The sequence below is a fragment of the Haliotis asinina genome, chromosome 12 (assembly GCF_037392515.1).
Source record: "Haliotis asinina isolate JCU_RB_2024 chromosome 12, JCU_Hal_asi_v2, whole genome shotgun sequence".
Taxonomy (NCBI): Eukaryota; Metazoa; Mollusca; class Gastropoda; order Lepetellida; family Haliotidae; genus Haliotis; species Haliotis asinina.
In genome coordinates, this window is record NC_090291.1 from 15,043,710 (window position 1) to 15,050,226 (window position 6,517).

Genomic DNA, 6,517 nt, shown 5'->3' on the forward strand with positions numbered 1-6,517 from the left:
GCACAAATAACAGTGACGCGCCGATGTCCGAGAAACATTTCACTTTTTTTTAATTCAGCCTTCCGAGTTGGTCTGGGTTTGTAACGCGTGATTATGATTATGATGATGATGATGATGATGATGATGATGATGATGATGATGATATGATGATGATATGATTATGATATGATTATGATATGATTATGATATGACTAAGTCCTAGTGGCCGATATTATGATCAACAGTCTAAGCATTAGATTTACAATGGATCACTCAGTTATTGTATCCACCCGATCCTTACAGCATTTATAGCAATATCCCAGTTGTAATACGTTAGTGACTGAGTTTAGTTTTACTCCGTTTTTAGAAATATTCCAGCAATGTCACGGCGGGGGACACCAGAAATGGGCTTCACTCACTGTACCCATGTAGGGAATCGAACCCGGATCTTCGGAGGTGCTTTAATCACATTGAGACCTTAGGGAAGTCTAAAGTAGGAAAAGCATAGCTGCTCTCAACAAATGATGTTGATCTAGACCTGTCTAGTGTGTATAGTGAATAGTTCATGTCAAAATTGTTTAAGGAAGCAGTACAGAAGTATTGTAATCTACTGGCTCTTAGTCTAATGGCGTTGAAGCCATTTGGGTACCAGCGTAGGTTCCACGAGTAAAGCCTGTTTCTGGTGTGCCAGGCTATGATACTGGTTGGTTTAGTGTTCAACGCTGCGCTCCGCAACATTCAAGCTATATGGAGGCGGTCTGTAAATAATCGAATTTGGACCAGACAATCCAGAGATCAACAACATGGGCATCGATCTACGCTATAGGGATATGATGACATGTCAGCGAGTCTGACCACCCGATCGAGTTAGTCGCCTCTTTAGTATGGTTTACTGAAGGCCACTTCTATGTATGTCTGTGAAGGCGTAGTATTTATCAGCGTCCATACAAGTCTGTCTGCTCCTCTAAACTATTCTGCTGTGGTATTTCACATTATCGATGGTATGTGTATTGATCAGCTGGACGCCAAACAGCATTCTCTTTCAGTCGAATCTCGCTGTAGAACATAACACATATAACTGGGTCAAACAAACGCGGTCAAGCATCTACGACTGTGTCATGTAAACAGGAATTGGAACTGACAATACTTGAATGGTCACAAGACCAAGAGGTCATGGTTTGTCCATTCTATAGAGGAAGAATGCACTTTATTCTAGAACTGACTTCAATCTGCAGATGTTTATAAATCGTCGTGAAACGAAATTGAAATTTGGGTAGGCTAAGCTATATATTCACACGATAAAGCTTCAAAGAGATTTTGATATATTTCATCTTTTTTCGGTTGTCCGGGTGCATTTGTTAAATTTATAGGGGTGGTGGGGTAACCTAGTGGTAAAAGCTCTCGCTCTTCACGCCGAAGACCCGGGTTCGATTACCTACGTGGGTGCAATACTTGAAGCCCATTTTACATGTCCCCCCGCCTTGCTATTGCTGAAATATTGCTAAAACCGGCGTAAAACCAAACTCACTCTCTCACTGTTACAGTCACGTATGTGACCCTGACACCATATACGTGGAATCGGTGTCTGGTCTCTTCTTGACGTGAGAGACGTATCTATTCACAGGTTTATGTATAAATTAAATATCGAGGTCTCACGCGAGATATTGATCTATTCACAGGTATATATATCATGGATATACTGTCAATAGAAATCTTTTATTGATCGTTTTTAAGGCACAGCTGTGAGGTCAGGTGACCCGTGACATCGCGATATTTCGCGAACAGATAAAGGGTTGGGGACATTAACCCAGTTTTCATTGTTGATGTATCAAGTGACAACCGTCACCCGCAATGACTAAAAAGTCTGATGCAACTGAGTCAAATAAACAATGTAACACTCGACCTACTTGAACAGCTGATCGTCAACAACCCGGTTCACGCCTTCTATTTCAACCAATCAGAAACGAGTACTGGAACACACCCCCAATGAAGGTGAAGGTCGTAAATGGATGACGACACTTTTGCTGTTTCTAAAATTACATTGTCGGTTTCTTTGTCGGTACAGGTTTCGGAGAATTGACACGTGTACTTGAAACAAAGTAAAGATAGGTGTATAACCGACAATTGAATCAAAGGAACAAGTTTGTAGTGGTGCAAATATAAACACTAACTCCTCCCCCTCCACCCCCCTCCCCCTCCCCCTCCCGCTTCTGTCCTGACATTTTGTTTTGTGACCATATTAAAACTCCGATGAAAATGCCGTGTGCACCTTCCCAAAAAACCTGTATCAGCCCCTGGTAATTACATTGTCTACAAACAATTATCGACCCTTCATGTCAAGATTTAATTGTCGGGAAAAGATGAATTGCAGTTATTCTTTTTCACTATTGTTGAAGATTTCTCAGTCTTTCAAGATATACGAACTACACCCATAGCAACAAGGTGCGGTGCAGTCACCATTCACTGGAATGTTAACTGAAGTAGCAGAAAATTACTATCTTAAATAACCAACGCGAGTTCAGTTAGTACATTGCGTCACGACCTATTTGTGTTTTCGATTCAGTTGTTGTGATAGTACGCTTACAAATTATGCACCTTGCAGGTCACGCCCGTGTGACTAACATCGTAAACGATGTTCTGCTCCGGATTTTAAATTTGTGCGCCGGACAAAGACCAGTGTTTCCAGAGGGTCGGATGATGAAATCAGCTCTGTGAGAGGATCGACCCACGCATGGATATGATGAAACTCTCCTGCCAATAAAACCGATACATTCCACACCCGCATGAACTCGGTGCATGGATCTCCGTGTTTATAATCCCCATTCGTAATCAATTACTGAACGCGCGCAGTCCTAACTTATTTATGTTAAACGATAAATAACCACAGTTTTGTCTTTGTGTTTTGACTGAATGGCGTACGATGTTTCTATTGATTGTGGTGGAGACACCGTACCTAAGTTGCGTACCAGCATCCGTGCATGGCGACAGGGATATCGTTTGACACAACATACGTCTTTCACGCGTATTATGTAACACACTGATAAACCTTGATGTGGCATTGAATGTTCTGAATTTGCTTATTAAGGTTTAGGTATTGAAGAATAAGCATTTTTAAAATAGCGCTAACGTGTCCATACATCCACAATAATACATACATCCATACATCACACAATACAGCGTTCGTACACACTGTAGCGTTTACACACACACTACAGTGTTCCTACACTACATTATTCCTACATAATAGTAACATAGTTACACACACACGCACACACACAAGAATGTGAAGCAATGTATTCACACGGCATAAGCCAGAATACATGCAACGAGCAAAGGAACACATCAACACCCCTCACCATTGCAGTGGTCTGTCTATAGGCCACGTACAATGTTTGTAATACTTGTGATATAATTGAGATGTTCATACGGATTTCAACGGTAAAAAGTAACGATGGCTCTCCCCCTTTCCCCTCTCTCTCCATCCCCCTCTCTCTCTCCCTCCTTACCTCTCTCCCTTCTTCCCGGTCTCCCTCTCCTTCCCTCTCTCCTTCATAGTCTCTCTCTCCTTCATTGTCTCTCTCTCCTCCCCTCTCTCGCTCCTTCCCCCTCTCTCTCCCCTCCTTCCCTCTCCCTCTCCCTCCCTCTCTCTCTCCTCCCTTCTCTCTCTCTCTCTCACACAGTTAGTGTTTAGCCAATCACTAACACCTATAGCTTACATAAGCGGCTGTCATTATGTTATCACATATAGCCATACAAAGTAGTGATAACCGATCACTTTAAACTAATTCTTTCTTTTTGTTCTATCCATCATTATCGCAATTTTAATGCGTTATGTAAAAACCTGCCTCTTTGTTGATGCGGTATCAATGCTTATGATGTCAGTCATTGAACTGACCCGATTCAGACTGTTGTTATCTACAGATCCTCTCAACTCAGCTCAAGTATTGAGTGTAGCGTAAAACAGCGATCACACACAAAACACCCCAAGCATAACATGGACATACGGATTATCTAGTTTGAGTAGGGTATTATATCACATACGCGTCACAAACATTATGAACGAATATCGTATGCCTTAATCAAAACACGATTAACATATTTATGCTGTTTTATGAAAAAATAATCAGTCACTGGTCAAAAAAAATTAAAAAAAATAATCCAAGGTGTTCTTTCCATTGCATGTATTGTATGTCGGTGTCTTAAGTGGAAATACCTGTGTACAATCATGTGTAAGCGAAGAGTGAGTGAGTTAGTTTTACGCCGCACTCAACACTATTCGTGCTTCCGAATCGAGTCAGGACCAAACAATCCAGTGGTCAACAGCATGGAGATCTACGCCGCTGTGTCAACCAAGTCAGCGTGCTTGACCATCCGAATCCGTTAGTCGCCTCTTACGACAAGCATTAGCTACTGATGATCAATTCTAAGACGGACCTTCACGAGCACTTACACGAAGAAAACCGTTTGAGAACCAACATAAATTCCAATATTCCATCCCGAGCTCCTAGGTTCGGGGCTCCAGTATACAGTGTAATGCTTTATTGTAATATTCTTCTGTTACAACCAGCAGTGTCCGCCACTAGCACATTCAAATACTGCATGATACCATTGCACGTACATAAAGTATTTCCCAGTTGTCCGGCCGCACAGTTAAAGTCGCGGTAACAAACAGTCTACAGTGATACCTTTACCGTTATGTGGTGTACATGCAACACTTGTGTGACCAACACTGATCTGAATCCCAAGATACATCTTTCATCTCCTTGGCGAATAGGATCTGGGTCCACAAAACCGATTCAACCACAAAAAAAGGAAAACAAATGAAATGAACATAAAATTTAACCTCCATAATTCTTGTACGTGCATGCGTTTGTTGGTTTGACTGTTTGTTTGTTGCTGAACGCCCTCACAAATATGTCATCTATATTGCAATGGCCTGTTAATAATCGAGTCTAGACCAGACAATCCAGTGATCATCATAATAAACATCGATCTACGCAGCTGGGATACGCGGAAGTGTCAACCAAGTCAGCGAGCCTGACCACCCGATCCCGTTATAATCGCCTCTTAGGACAAGCATGCGTTACTGCAGACAAATTCCAACCCGGATTTTCACAGGTAAAGAATGCAGAGATTTTCCTAATGAAGCTACCGAGTATAATCTGCTCACAATGTCATTTATTACATTGTCTGGTACTTACTGGATCGTACACAGATCATCGTGACACAGCCGCAATATTTCTGCATGCAGCGTTAAACACGACAACACCACCACCAACCTCTACAAAACCTAAATACGACTACATCATCTTTCGTTTATTGCGAAGGTTTTACTTATAGATTATATTATAGATTATTATCATGCTATGGGATCGGGGATCTCTCGATTTTCATTCGCAACTCCCTGGGGAGTAGACAAACAACCCTTGAGGCACATTGAAAACTGAAGTATGAAATCATATTCATACAAATCCTTTTAACACATATGCCTCATCTGTCGTTATATAAAACATACATAAATGATATTTGCTACTGAAACAAATGTTCAATTTAGTTCACTATCAGCATAATGATGCAAAGTACATCTAATGTGTCCATACATGAGTGCAACACAGGCACAACTAATCCATGACAGCACATCTAGTTCACTTACATGTTCAAATAACGACTTAGATATTATGCATGACGATGTTCATGCGAAGACACTATATATATGATATTACCACTATCTATTCATAAATAAAACATTAGTCATAACAGGTTTGTACAAGAAAGATTGAATGTAGAATTCCGTAAGTCAATGGTCAGTCAAGGAGATGTTTCAACATTTATTGTGAGGTTAAGTGTGTTGATAGGAAATCACTGACCTCTTTTTATAGCCGAAACATCACCTGGCCGTGACAACAATAGTTGGGGCTATTTAGACTGGATGTATTGCAGTTGTGGTCTGGATGTCTATATAATGGTCATTAAGACATTTACTGGTGCAATAAACAATAGCTTGAGTTTTAAGTTTGACGTGCTCAATGGTATATGGTCTGTGTTAATTATCCTTGCTAAGTGCCTTACATCATCTTGAGCCATGACATGAAGGCTAAGTTAAGCTACATTTCAATATTAGCAATCTTCAAAATGAATGTGAACTTTCAGGCAAATACGTACAAAATACATACATACAGAAAAAAATATGTGGCAAATATATACAAATACATAAATACAAAAATATTCAAATATGAAGAATACAAAGATAAATTGTGTATTGTCACACTAGGATAAGCCCCGAAACGTCGTAAAATAAACTCAAGAAGTTGCAATCCATAAAATTTGGCCTGTGTTAGACTTGCTTCATTTAGAGATTTGTATTACAGAACGTGAGCTTCGGGGACTGGGAGGCAGAGTATAGTTAAGCTAGACACTGTGGTGTTTTCGAAAGAAAACAACAAGTTGTTTTGTCGTATCTGTTACCGACGTAAGTAATACCTTAGTCACCGATTCTCCCCCAAGACTTGAAACAACCAAGTAACTTGACCGAGCGAGT